The sequence below is a fragment of the Monomorium pharaonis genome, chromosome 4, assembly GCF_013373865.1.
Source record: "Monomorium pharaonis isolate MP-MQ-018 chromosome 4, ASM1337386v2, whole genome shotgun sequence".
Taxonomy (NCBI): Eukaryota; Metazoa; Arthropoda; class Insecta; order Hymenoptera; family Formicidae; genus Monomorium; species Monomorium pharaonis.
The window spans coordinates 29,455,622-29,469,587 of NC_050470.1; the positions used below are offsets into that span (position 1 = coordinate 29,455,622).

At 40.3% G+C, this 13,966-nt stretch overlaps 1 long non-coding RNA gene across 4 annotated transcripts in view; it reads left to right on the top strand.

Annotated features, from left to right (window-relative positions):
* The first annotated feature begins 4,249 nt into the window (after positions 1 to 4,249).
* LOC118645154 overlaps positions 4,250 to 13,966 on the top strand; it is a 71,729-nt gene continuing 62,012 nt past the window's right edge. For 2 of the 4 annotated variants that reach the window (XR_004962950.1, XR_004962952.1), the window contains exons 1-2: positions 5,097 to 5,694; positions 6,510 to 6,658. This is a non-coding gene — a long non-coding RNA (uncharacterized LOC118645154). The other 2 variants (XR_004962953.1, XR_004962951.1) reach the window with 2 other exon arrangements.

The window sequence follows — 13,966 nt, forward strand, 5'->3', positions numbered from 1 at the left end:
TAAAAAGTAAGCTTGATATTCATAATAAATGTGACAAACTAGTTGTTTGTCAAACTCATCATCGTGCTATAAAATTTAAATTAAGTTTGCAATGTAATTATCTGAAATTTTCTTAGCGCATGCACAGCAAATTAAAAATTAATAATGATAATAATGACAAGCGATGTCTTAGTACGTAAGACAAATTGAATCAGAACTATTTTCGTGGCTCACGAAATACTATGCGTTATTGCATACACGCGTGATTCACGCACGCCCAGATTCAAGACGTGGTCGACGCGTTGCATCAGATTTTTCACGCTCTATCGATTGCATTCTTGCACGGACGTGCACGCAAGATGTTGCATGTGCGCGTCCGCCGTGCGTTTGCACTTGACATAGATTTCGAGCGACTTTATTGGATAATACATTTCTCAGCGGCACATAACAATGCGCATCGTTTACATAACACTAGCCACTCATATATCTATCTGTCCATCTAGGGGATATTAAAGCGGTGTCACCGCGAGCACATTAGATAATCTTCCCTATCATTTTCTACATATCGCTGCAACAATCGCTAACAATGGCGATCGATAATTCGTGAAATCATCGCTGCAAACGACAATCTAACAAGTCGAGAAATGTTGCGTTTGCTATTCGGGACAATCCGCGAGGTATTGTAACGATAATCATCGAAATGACGCTCATATTTCATAAGGCTCTGATATAAGAAGCTGTGCGCAACTGGGAAGATGACAGCCAGGTAAAATAGCGTGTAAGGCGGAAAAGGCTGCGAATATACAAAACCACAGCAGCATCGTTTCGTGTGCGCCTCTCTCTCTCTCTCTCTCGCATGTTCCGGGACATTATTCCGCGTTATTGTTGAAGTTGCAACAATGAACTCGCCAGGTAACAAAGTGCTCGTCTCACAAGGGAACGACGCGAATTGACATGAGAGACGCGCAACAGACGAGTAATGAAGGAAACTTACGACGGACTCTATAACTACTCGTGCCTGAAACGGCATAAATTCGGAAGTCGTCACGAGGAAGAGGAACGTTAAATTTATTTCAGAAACTTTTTTAATAAGAACGAAGCACCACTTAAAATGAAAATAGGCTTTTATATTCCCACTCCTTGTCGCTGTATATACAAGATCGGACATCTGTATGCGGCGATAATATAAACTTTTTTCGTTTATCTGAGAAAATAAAAAGAATCGAGCGTTCTATTTTATATGATTATAAAAAAGTATAAAAGAAACAAACTAAACTCTTTACGATATTCTTATTTTCAAAAATAATAAATTGACCACGTTTAAAACTATATTGCAATAAAGTTAAAATAAAATAAAACTATGATTTTATGCGTGAACAAATATTGAATCTCAAATACTTTTCATTTAACAATTTTTCATAGCCATATATGTGAAACATGTTGAACATTATTACATTCTTCTATTGTCGCAAACAAAATTGTTCGCAAATTTTGAGTCAATATTTTATCAAGAGAGAAAAATTTAACTCAGCACGTTTCATGTCTACTTGTTGCAATACATGTGTACACGTTTTTACCGTCGTCGTGTCAGACTGAATAATCATGCCGGGCGCTATTCAGAAAGAGAAAATGGCGCTATGAAGCGTCGTCACGCGATGTAAAGAGGAAACGTCAACTGCACCTGTAGCGCAGCTCGCCAGTAGTTAGCATTAGAGCAATCAATCTTCCAGAGAGACTGTGAGAATTATTACATGCGTGACTTTTTGTAACAGCGGACGAACAAAATTAGAGGTCCGGCTGCGCTGTTAAGCACTCAACGCAAATACATGCGTCTCTTCTTATTAGAATTAAGAAAGTATTCTTCTTACTTTTCATATTCAATAAAATATTGTGGATTTTATTTTTACGAATTCAAGCGTGATCTAGAAATTGTAAAATTTACGCAAAATTACTTTCGGGCACCAAGGTCCGCTTTGATCGGTAATGACTCTTTTTTTCTTTAACGAATGCGTTATTATGTGATGGCATATGATTCATTGTCGGGCTTGATAGGTAAAAGGTTTAGATAATAGTATTATCATACTTCAACTATCGATTTCAACTGATTGCAGTATCCATTACTATCTCGTTACATAATAGAATTAATCAACCCAGGAACATACCGCGAACCTATATGACTACCAGAGCGTGCAACTTACCGAAGCAAATATCGTTCCGCGTCCACTTCGGTGTGAAGCCGCAGTTCCTGCAACAATATTTTTGCTTAGAAATCACTTACGCAAATGGCGGACGATAATCTTAATTTATAATGGAATCAATAACATAGATATAGTGCAATGAAAACGTGGATGATTAATTTCAACGTGCAGGCTCGTAAAAAAAACAAGGTAGGAATGTATCCTTGGGTCGCTTGAAACTCGATCAACTTCGATTTGATCAGAGGTTAAATGTTATGGAAGTGTAATGCAATATGTGATCTCGGCTTATCAATTATTGCAGCAAGTCAAGATTGCGGAGATAAAACGTAGAAAGTTATTGTAGTTAAATACTTTAGGAATTTCGATGTAAATGCCAAGTTGCCCTTCAATAAACGCAGTTCTTACGTACATTGAGAAAAAAAAAGTAATTGATTCAATAAAATTTTTTAGTTGCGGGCTGCCAACAAAAGATATATTCAATACAACAATATATGGTATTGCAATATAAAATACATAATCCAATCAACGTTATTGCACACACTCAATTGCTTTTTTTCTCAGTATAAACCTAGGTACAAATGTATTCACATAATAAAAAAACGAAGAAACGTATACAAAATTCTGTACTTTTTAAAGTTCAAAAAATCACGTAATGGAAAGTATTTCGAAGTGCATATTCAGTACATTTTGAATACGTGTTCTAACAATTGTGTAAAGCAGAAGAGGTTTGTGCAACATAATCCGCAGGATTTCCGCCCGTTTTTCGCAGGGGATAAATTCGCAATATCTCCCACGCGATTATCCCACGTTTTTACATGCCGCGAGACGAAAAGTCGATCGAGTGTGACGACAAGGGTCGCGTAGATCCGATACGAGATGAAGCCGCGGGCGAGCGCATTTTGCAAGCGCGCTCGGGCTCTGGCACATCACGAGCGAAAAATACATCAATGTCGAAACTGTACGGTACTTACTTCGTCGGGGAGCCTGTCAAGACACATTGGACACTGATCTCAGAACGTCGATAGTACTCCTTCGCGACGTTCTCACAGGTGGCCGACTGCCAGCTTTCAAACTGCACGTCTATCGAGGTGCACTCAGAAAGGATCACAAGTATGATAAATGTCCACAGCATAAACGTCCAACTATGATTTAAATCTAGTAAAACAACACGAAGCATGTACGTTAAAAGACAATGTTTTAGTTTTTAGTATCAGTCTACTAAAAAGCAATTTATTAAGGCCCGGTTGCACCAACAATGTTTTGATTTTAAGCAAGACTTAAACACACACTTATCTTTATCTTTCTCTCTGAATAAATAAGGACAAACGTGTATTTAAGTCTTATTAAAAATCAAAATAATTTTGCAACTGAGCCTACAAAAAAAATAAAAAAGACTAACTGATATACAGGGTAATTTCGAACGACCCAGGTGTCCTCGCAAAGACATATTTCTAAGTTAATTCTGAGATGATTCTTTATAAAAATTTTGTCCGAAGTTTACTTTTTAAATTATAAAATAAAATAGTTACCGAATCAAGGGAGGCATCCAGGAGATAGGCAGGGACCGAGCGACTCATCATCAATTTGCCAACACGGGTGATGGCAAATTTGATGTCTTCCTATTGCTTCGGACGAATAATTTTATCGGTACTAAACAGTTTATATGTAACAAACGATAGATCATGAGTTTTTTCTTGTTCGTCACACACGCGCATCGAATTTACTCGCGCACTCGATCGAGTGATTTATAAATCTATGAATCGGTTTATCACTATTAAACACTACCGAGTTATCATCCCACACTCACACGGGAACGAATTTATCTATCCATTGTTATTACTAACGGTTAATTATTAAGCGACCGAAAATCATTAGAAGAGAAAAACGCGTTTACACAACGCACGTAACCCGACGTGGAGACTCAATGTTGTTAACGGAGCGAGTCGAGGTTATGTTTTTTTGAAGAGGATTTGTCGAAATTGCAGTCGATAAATCATGGTGTCAATCTGATACCATGATAATGCAGAGTATTGATTAATCGGCAGTAGAACGCTTCGAAACATGCGTATTGCTAGCGTCCGATTGCACTTGGATAGATCCAAAATAATATTGGTCTAAGTGAAAAAGTAGATATAATGTTAAAATATCAATTGCGTCTGCCTGTATGTTCATCGAAGGACTGCAATTATCGACAGATCTACGTTCAAAAAACATAACCTTGGCTCGTTCTGTTGCTCCGCGCCGGGACATGCGTTGTGTCAACGCGTTTCCTTCTTCGAATAATTTTTGCTGAACAATTAGCCGATACTAATTAGTAACAATGTGCGAGTGTGGGATGATTACTCGGTAGTGATTAATAGCAGAGAGAAACCAGAGAGCGGCCACCGCAGCCTTTTTCGTGCGTCCGATATTTGATAATTCGACTAGCATTAGCGTTGGCGCCAAACGTCGATGTAAAGCCCGTCCTACATCAATCGTAGTCGCTAGTCCAATTTGCAACACCCAATGGCTGTCGAGCTTGAACTTAGAAACTAAGCGCTTATTGGATGCTTTGCGATTAATGTAAAACGGACTTTATATTCACATTTGGCGCTGATGCTAGTCAAATATCGGTCGCACGAAAAAGGCCGCGGTGGTCGCTCTCAGGTTTCCTCTTTAATTAACCGATTAATAGATTAATAAATCACTCGATCAAGTGCGCGAGTAGATTTGTTACGCATCGCGCGACAAGAAAGAACAAACTTATGACTTATCGCGCGGTTTATTACATGCAAAGTGTTTATTCCCGGCAAAATTCATCCGCCAAGCAGTATGAAGACATCAAATTTGTAATCTTTCGGCCATGTTGAGAATGATGAGTCATGTCGCCTCTGCCTACTTTCTGGATGCCTCCCGTGATTCGGTAAGTATTTTATTTATTTCATAATTCCAAAAGTGTATAAGCTTTGGATTTTTGTGATGAAAAACCGTCTTTGCAAGAACACTTGGATTATTCGAAATTACATCTTATATGTATAATAACTCTAAATTTAAACACATTAAACAATCGCTATTTTTGTGCTCGTAAAGACTTGTTCTAAATTTTTGTGCTAATTTTTTAAATCAAAAGTTTCAACAGATTAAGTTTTACATTGAAATTTGAGTCACTATTTGAATTATATATAGCAATATGAATTCTGACATATATTGCTATAGCTTAGACTAGAACCCAAGTGAAAGTACAGCGTTTACCATCAAGACGGTATATTGATGCATGCGAATACCAGTAAGAGTTTTACTTGTTCACTAATAGGTGGCACTTGCTACATAAATTGAGTCTGTGAGAAAAGGAGCTGATGGATTTTAATAAATAAAAATAGTGAAAATTAATGAAGCTAATGTGCTGATGTGCTCTTGTACGAAAATTTGCAAAATTTATAAAAAGCTCAGGTTTAACAATTTTGTTTTCAGAAAGTTAATTGTTATTGTCCAACGCATACAATCCCACAGAGACGGCTAATCTGCACAGTTATTTAAGGTTAGTAAACCCATGGATTCAACACATTTTGAGAATATTTGCATATATTTACAGTTGCACAAACATTTGCGTAGTCATCGACATTGTTTATTTCATTTAATTTTGATTTGACAAATATTCGAGGAAAAATGTATGCAAAATATAATCTAAAATAAGAAAAGTCGATAAGAACGGATGTGTTTAGTTTAAATTGAGTAACGTTAGACTGGCATTATTTATTTATATTTCATTAAGGCTTAGGAGATTATTTCATCCGAATAAACTAAGGTAAATTGTATAACAAATATAATATTGAAATCTACACATTATACATATACATTTATGTAGGTAGACATTTATCAATTAAATAATTTATCATATTCAAATACATTATCCGAAGATAGAATAACCAGCTTCTAAAAATAAAAAAAATATGACTACACAATTTTGCGAATGTCCATCTGTTTTGCTTGAAGCGTGTAGCCGATAATAATCTCGAGTTAAATAATAAATTTTTATTACATTAAAGATATGCATAATATATATACATATATTAATATATATACGTATATGATAGTCTACGATATATACGGTTCTCCAATAAATTGTTCTAGTAATTGAAGAAAAAATATATAAAAATTTCAGTCAAATTACATATAATTCAGAATCTTTATTAAAACAACTAATTCACAGCAAATATATAAATAACAAATTATTTTTCTCCTCATTACATCGCATTTTCAAAATTAATAATAAATAGATTTTGTGAAAATTTATTTTTACTAGAAAATAATAAATTATAAATTATAGACAATATGCACATTTTTTTTTTTTAGATAATCTCTTACGCAAATCTGATACGTTGGAGGAAGTTTATAAAGCTTATTATGAGTGAAGACCACACAGTTAGGTCAACGACATGAAATCACGTTAGCAGGTGAAACAACGAAGCCCATCTCGAGTTAGACCAGTTCGAGGGTCGGTGGTAAGTCCTTGACAGGATTACCGTAATTTTAGAAAATTTCCACGCAACGGGTGCATCTCCAGTGCACTTAGCCACGTCGTTTGCTCAACCCTCCCTATCGTCCGTAACTGCATCGTTACTGCATCTCAAGCGAGCCCGTACCGGAGCTGCTTCACGTGAACGAAGCTCGAATACCGCGAGTTAAATTAGAGTAGCGATAAAGTACAGTTACGTGTTCCGCAGCTACAAGCACGCAGAGAATTTTGCGCGGGGGAAAAAGTACACCGAAGGGTTTCCGGTTGCACGGTCTTCAGAAATTCTATCCCGATTTATCCCAACTTCTTCTTTTTCTTTTTTTGCGTGCAGCCCATCAATATATCGATGCGCCGCGTCGCTCGTTGGCGTCGCGACAACGCGTCAGACAGTTTACTTTGTATTTCGCGACATCATCCGGGAACGGGCGCGGATATAAGATCCTTATCGTGTCTATTCAGGGCCCTCGAGCCCTGCCTCTGCGAGACTGCGAAAATAGAGATTCGGCTCTCCTTTCTTTTCCGCGCCGCGTCTTCTCCCGCCGTCTTCCGCCGCCGCCGATTCAGGAGATTGTTGGAGTATTTGCGGACCATGGCAGCAGAGTAGGCGCGCAAAATCCTGCCTGCGATCCTCAAAGAGAGGATGCCCCATTCGACGCGATATTCACGATTCGAATTTCGTGTCGCAAATGAAAAAAATTCCCACCTGACAATGTGCCAGATATCGCGCGACTGATATAGCAAATATCAGCGCTAATGGTGACGCATCCCCCAGAACATCGAGATCACCGTGAAACGTTAATAAATAATAGATAACAGACGCAAATACGCGCGATATCGTCGGCCCGGGTTTTTCTGCCGTGCATTAAACATATCGCGTCTATCAGACTGAAACGCGGTAAAAAGCCCGAAAAATAAAGACTAGAAATTGAAAAAAAAAAAATGTAAATTGATAATGATTCGCTCTTTTGTTACACGCGCTGCGATTACATTGTGTGCGCCGATATAATATCGTTACATCGGGTACATTACCAAATGCAGTTTTAATTATGATTGACGCCGGAAGCGTAAAATAATTGAAATGTTATTCGGAAGTATGCGCGATATATAAAAAAGTCTGTAATATAAATTATGCGTCGATCAATGTCCCCTTTGTGAAAACACTCGATCGACTCGTTTGTTAAACTTTAATTTCGACATGACAGCGAGATTCTTGCCTGTGTCCGCCATTCTCGTCGGGCATTCACTAGTTGAGATGCGCGCCGGTATCGCGAGTGATGCAAATGTTTCGTGGCGCTTTACGGATTCGTACATACATACAAAGAGATTGTGCATAAGCAGACTACTTTGCAGATTGAAGAGCGGAACACTTGCCGCCGTTGTTTCAACTACGTAATGAAATTTCGTATGCAATCTGGCTTAATTGAATATTCAGAAAGCAGACCCGTTTGAAGAAGCACGAAGATATAAGCGAGTTATATCACGATGCATAAAACCCCCCCCCTCTCTCCCCTTAGAAATTATGGAAACTGCGCTGTATTTAGAACATAAAGAAGAGAAATCTCTTGAACGTTCAGAAATATGAAATTCACGAATTCAGAAAAGTAAAATTTCCACGGAATAATTACAATCGACAAACGCAGGCGAGCTGCGCTTTCCCTTTTCAATCTTCGCGCGTTAATTATCACAGAAAATTTTAGCGATTACGTAATCGGGAGAGGAAGCTGAGGAATGGATCGAACGATATAATCGACGTTTAACTTTCTCAACAACGTGGTTAGCAAATTACTTCCCGTCGATATCGGGCATCGTTATAAAGGAGAACACGGGGGGGGGGGGCATTTCTTCGTTAGCTGTCCCGCACGAAGGGACGTTTCTTCTCTCGTGAGGGCTCGCGGGATCCCCGGGTAATAAACTTTTATTCGCGGACTCGCCCAACGAAGCGCTCGTAAAACAGTAATTTCCGCGCGGCGCCTTAGCGTCACGTTTATCCTCTTCACTCCCGCGAGTTAAGGAGACGGACTCTCGGGCATTTGCATCCAGCCATTGCCGCGCGCACGCATTACATTCTGCAAACGCGAAAGTAGTTCTCCTTTGTTTGCGAACACGCGCGTATCGCGGCGGGTACGTGCCAACGTGGCGGTGATATCCTACCGGGCGATAAATTACATTCCGCGGACGGGGCTGCATGTAAATCCATGGATCTTCGCGGCCGCCCGTGCAGACGGGTGCGTGCAGCATTCTCGCTTTATGGAAAATTACTTTCATCGTTTCCGTACGTGCGATCGATGCGCGAGCGAGAGAGAGTACAGCCGCGATACTTTTTTGTCCCGCGTCTTGTACATCTTGTAAGGCAAACGTAGAAATTTCAGTTTATTAATAGATATGAAAGGTTTAGATTTGCAATTATTTTTATTGACCCATTGAGACTGTATTTATTTCCAGAATGTCGAACAGATTGAGCTATTAAGACAGCTATTAAAGAATACAAATATAATAAATGTATTTTAAAGAATCAATTTTTTATTAAATCTGATTTTTTCATTTTTATTTATATATTTGTATATATCTGTTCGTCAAAACTATATTAGCATAAAAGAAGTACCGATTTTTAATTATTATTAAAATTATTATTATAATCATTATTATTATTAAAATCTACTTATCTTTTCTATATATTGTGACGGAAAAGCGTCGTAAGTTTGTTCTTCATGAAAAAAAATTGTATGCGCAAAATGTGTCCTGTTGCCGAGATACCGCGGAGGTAGGAATCCGCCCTTATCTCGGTGATATACCAAGTCGACTAATTTACGATTGGTGCACGAGCGTCCGCGACACGCCGATGTTACACATCGATCGAGGGAAGAAAAAGAATTTACGACGGCAATTAGCGCGGCAGTGTCTTGCAAGCAGTTAGCTGATTTTTATTAGCCATTATTATCGCAGTTCCCGCGGTCCATCCCCTTCAACCTCTCTCCCCTTCGCGTCGCGGCCAAATTTTTACTACCAACAGTGTCCGCGTCCTTCCGTTTTTACGACGGCGCGTGCACCGGCAGGACGTCGCTCTGTAGTTCCCTTCTCCTTCTCCCGCGAAAAAGAAAGAAGTGAGAAGAAAAGAAGAGAGAGGAGGATACCTGCGGTGACGCGCACGGGGCGAAACAATTAGTCGTAAATGTTCTCGGAACGTCGTATTACGGGGCGACGGTGGCTTTTATCGCTGATGCATCGTTTCGCTTTGATGGCCACGCGGGACCCGCGCTCTCTCCGGCCACTCTCGTTTTCCTTCGCGGTGAGGAAGGAAAAGGACGGGTATGTGTACGCCGAAATGACACGTGAACCGCGTGTGTGGTAACGGTTGACCCGAGTATTGCGCACGATGTCGACACGTGCAGCTCAATAAATGGGATAAATTGCCTCTTGGTACAAAGCGAGCTATATATGGCGAGTTTTGATATAAGATAAGAAATGTCACTGTGTTAATTAAACGTTTTATCGTATCTAAGAAGAATTCTTTGCAGAAAAAAGTTCCTTCCAAATCTACAGTCATTGTTTCATGTACGTATAAGAATATAAAATTTTCCTTAAGACACAACTTGCTCACATGAAGAAATTTTGTATAGTTTCATAAATAAAATATTTGAATTATTCAGTAATTAAAAAAAATATTTATAGTCTTATTATCAGAATAATCATTGTGCTTTTTAAGTAACACTATTTTAATATTGAAATAAAAATGATTATCAAACTATTTAAAGAAGATTTTATATTCTTGCTTGTACATAAAATAATAATTATCGAATTGATACTAATTTTTTTTCTATGTCCATGTTATGCTCAAATGTATAAACTTCGAAATTATTTGGAAACTTTTTTATAGCTGAAAATGATTTCGCCAGACAAATTTTTGAGGTACGTAAAATTTTAATCGGAGGCTTTTCACAGATACATACGTAGTGAAACACTTCTCTCGCAGACGAATAAATATTGTATCGCGGCAATGACAATGGTCCACGCCGTTATAAATGTACACTTCATGGGGAAAGGAAGTCAGCCCCGCGCTGTGACGGTTTTTCCTTATTTCTTCGTGAATTCAGCCCGTCATCCAGGTGACGGCTGGCGGAGGGCGCCGAGATGCGAAAATAATTCCTCTCCAGACGGTCGTTACGCTGTCGTTAACCCATTAACGCATCGATCAAAGCCGAACAAAGGCCGACGAGGTGGCGCATCGCGCGACAGCCAAATTTTATCCGCGCGCGCGTCTCGCCCTTCCTTTTTATTATCGGACCGGAGCGAGGGTGGTCTACGCCCGCGGAAACAAAGAACTATCGTAGAGCCTCGCTGCAAAGGTACTGCAGATAAAACGCAGTTGTGCAGCCACCTGGCTTTACGTAGCCGCGCGGCAAATAAAGAACTTCGTTGCTCGCTGTTGCATATAACGACACTTTCGAAAAGAATGAAGCACCGAGTCTCTGATCTACGTAGTTTCAATCGGTGTGTGTGTGTGTGTGTGTCGAATCACTGTATTGGAAGAGTCGCTTGTTTTCTTTCCGTCAAAATTCTGTTTATACAAAAATTTTATCATTTCGATAAATAATAAAAAATGCAGCCAAACAAGTAAAATGATTTTCCTTGGGCATTTCATGCAAATTTTTCTAAACAGATAAATTCCATTTGATATGCGTGACAAGTGGAGAATCCTATCGTTCTTCCGTCTTGCTCGAAGCTCCGCGATCGCCCGTTTTCGGGGATATTAATAAATAAATCGTCCCCGGGGACGTATTTTCTTCCGTTTTTCGTTCACCCCCTCAGTGGCGAGGATGTTATTACTGTTTGTCTACGCGGGGAGTCCCGATACTGGATGGCGAGATAGGGGCATTTCCCTAGGAGTCGCGAGAGCAATTACTCTCGCAGTTTTCTTGTCCAGGGCGGTGACGCGATTTACGATTTCATAGCGGCGATGTAATAACCCATCTAAGCCGCCGCCTCCTCCGGAGGTCCTAATCCTGAGTTACGAGGACCCGGGGAAAACGATTCAGTCAATCGTACCGCCGTAATGATATCGTAATATCGCGCTCTCCGCTACCACAGCGAGGAGCGCCACGAAATACGCTAAGCTAAGCTAATAATAAATGAGTTTGTTATTCGGAATGCTTGCGCGTAATCGCTTTTGTCCGTTTATTCCCGGCGAGGAGAAGAGTTAAGGATTGCGCTTTCACCTTGGGGCGGAGTAAAACGCAAATGTGTTTGTAGGAGACTTTGTCCGAGAGATTTGCCTATTTAAATTGCGGTATTAAACGAGCGCCCAGTCGTACAAAAGTACTGTGCTTTAATGTTATTTTCTTAAGCGGAAAATATTTGCAAGAGAGAGATTTGATCTCAAACGTTTTCAATACGCCGCGCCCTTAATAGAGATATCCTTTGATTAGTAAGGTTAAAAGATCCCCTCATGGCAGCCTAAATGATTCGAAGTACAATAAAAAAGATCTTCACTTAAAATGTTAAAAGTAAGCGGGATTGATAAAATATTTTAATTTATACATGAAATAAAAAATTATAAGAATTACGTAATCACGAAGAAATATTCGCATTTGGAATTAATTCGTTATAAACTTATTAAAAACGAGTGCTCGCGACGTAAAATAAAATCGCGGATTCTCGTTATTATTGGCGCGCAGGGAAAATCAAAGATTGCGGTCCTCATATTTCCCGTATTACGATCTTTATAAGACAAGACATAAAAATAATTATTGCTTGTCGCGCGACGGTAAGGAACTCTCTTTCGGCCGTCATCGTTAACATCAACCCCCGGAACGTGGGCGCGCGTAAGGGCGCGTGAGCCCCCGTAAAAACGCCCCCGGAAAGGGGGACGAGGACGTCATTCGAACGTTTCATTTCGTTGCGCGGGAGATTAACGATTCGGAAAGATAATTCATTCGTTCGACTGGTTCGACGCAAAAAGCTCTCCGTGCCGTTGCCGTCCCGCCTAAAACGAGCCGATATCAATTCACTTGCAACCCCCGTGTCGCCCCTTTGCTCCCCTCCTCTCTCTCTCTCTCTCTCTCTCTCTCTCTCTCTCTCTCTCTCGACTTTTCTGTCCTGGAATTGAGAGGGGAATAAAGACAACCGGAAGAGAGAAAAGAGACAGAGGCGAAATAAGGCATTCGCCGTATTGGGCAAATGATATCGTCGAACATGTGGAAAAAGGAGAGCAAACTTAATTTTCGCGGGACAATCAATAGTGCGTGGATTTACGGCTGTAACTGTCTCGAAATCTCCGGGAATACGATGAATCCGGGAATAATCCGTCGATCGGAAAAGCGCTGACCCGACGCGGGGACCGGAAGTTGGTTCGCGCAACGGGTCATTTGTATTCGCGGAAGATCGGCAGTAACGACTTCTCGATGTGGACGCTAATGCGCCCTCGCGCAAGAAACCGTTTGTCGATTTCTTGCGTCCGTTCGTACGCGCGTTTCTTACGGGGTGACACCTCGACACCGCATTGTCGGCGCGAAATTGGGCGCGCATTCCCGCAACAATTACCCATGTTTTCCCTTCGTCGAAACGAATGAAAATGCAGTTACGTAATTGAGAGGAAATATCGAATTTAAAATGACATGTCCATTTTTCCTCCTTGTATATCTATTTGTTTTATCAGGACGTTGCAACCTGCCACTATCGGAGCATCTCTTTTGATATATTTTGCATATCGCGGGGCTCCATTTTGCCGGCGAAAATCCATACAGTTATTTTACGTTAATTTTATTTGTTTCCCTTTCGCATGTTATTTGCTTTATGGCTGCGCGGTTATCGTTGAATTTATGGGGGTCGGCGCTTTTATATTATCGATTTCCCGCACGCGCGCGCGGCTGCAGCGCCGAATCAGTGGAACACTCAAATCATATCGATATCTTTCTCTCATACGCGCCGTAGCTTACCATCCCGCGAGGCGGAGCGGCGCGCCTTAGAAGCATTTCTAATGGTATGTATTATTCACATCAGTGAGCCGAATCGAATCGGAATTCCAAGTCCACCTACGATGTGCCGTTCCCTTTCCCGCGCTTAAAAAAAAAATTCTCTCCCTTCCCGGCGCTATGGACAAACTTTTTTTATCGTTCCCTACCGAAACGCGGTTTCTCGCGTATCGTACGTCGATACTTATCATAAACCACAGTCAACTCCCCAGCCGGCGATATTTTTTCACGGGCGAGAAGTCGGTCGAAAATTCAGATGTAAATGATCAATTTCTAGAAATTTACAAAACGACCCCGATATCTCGATATGTAGGGGCAACTGCTGG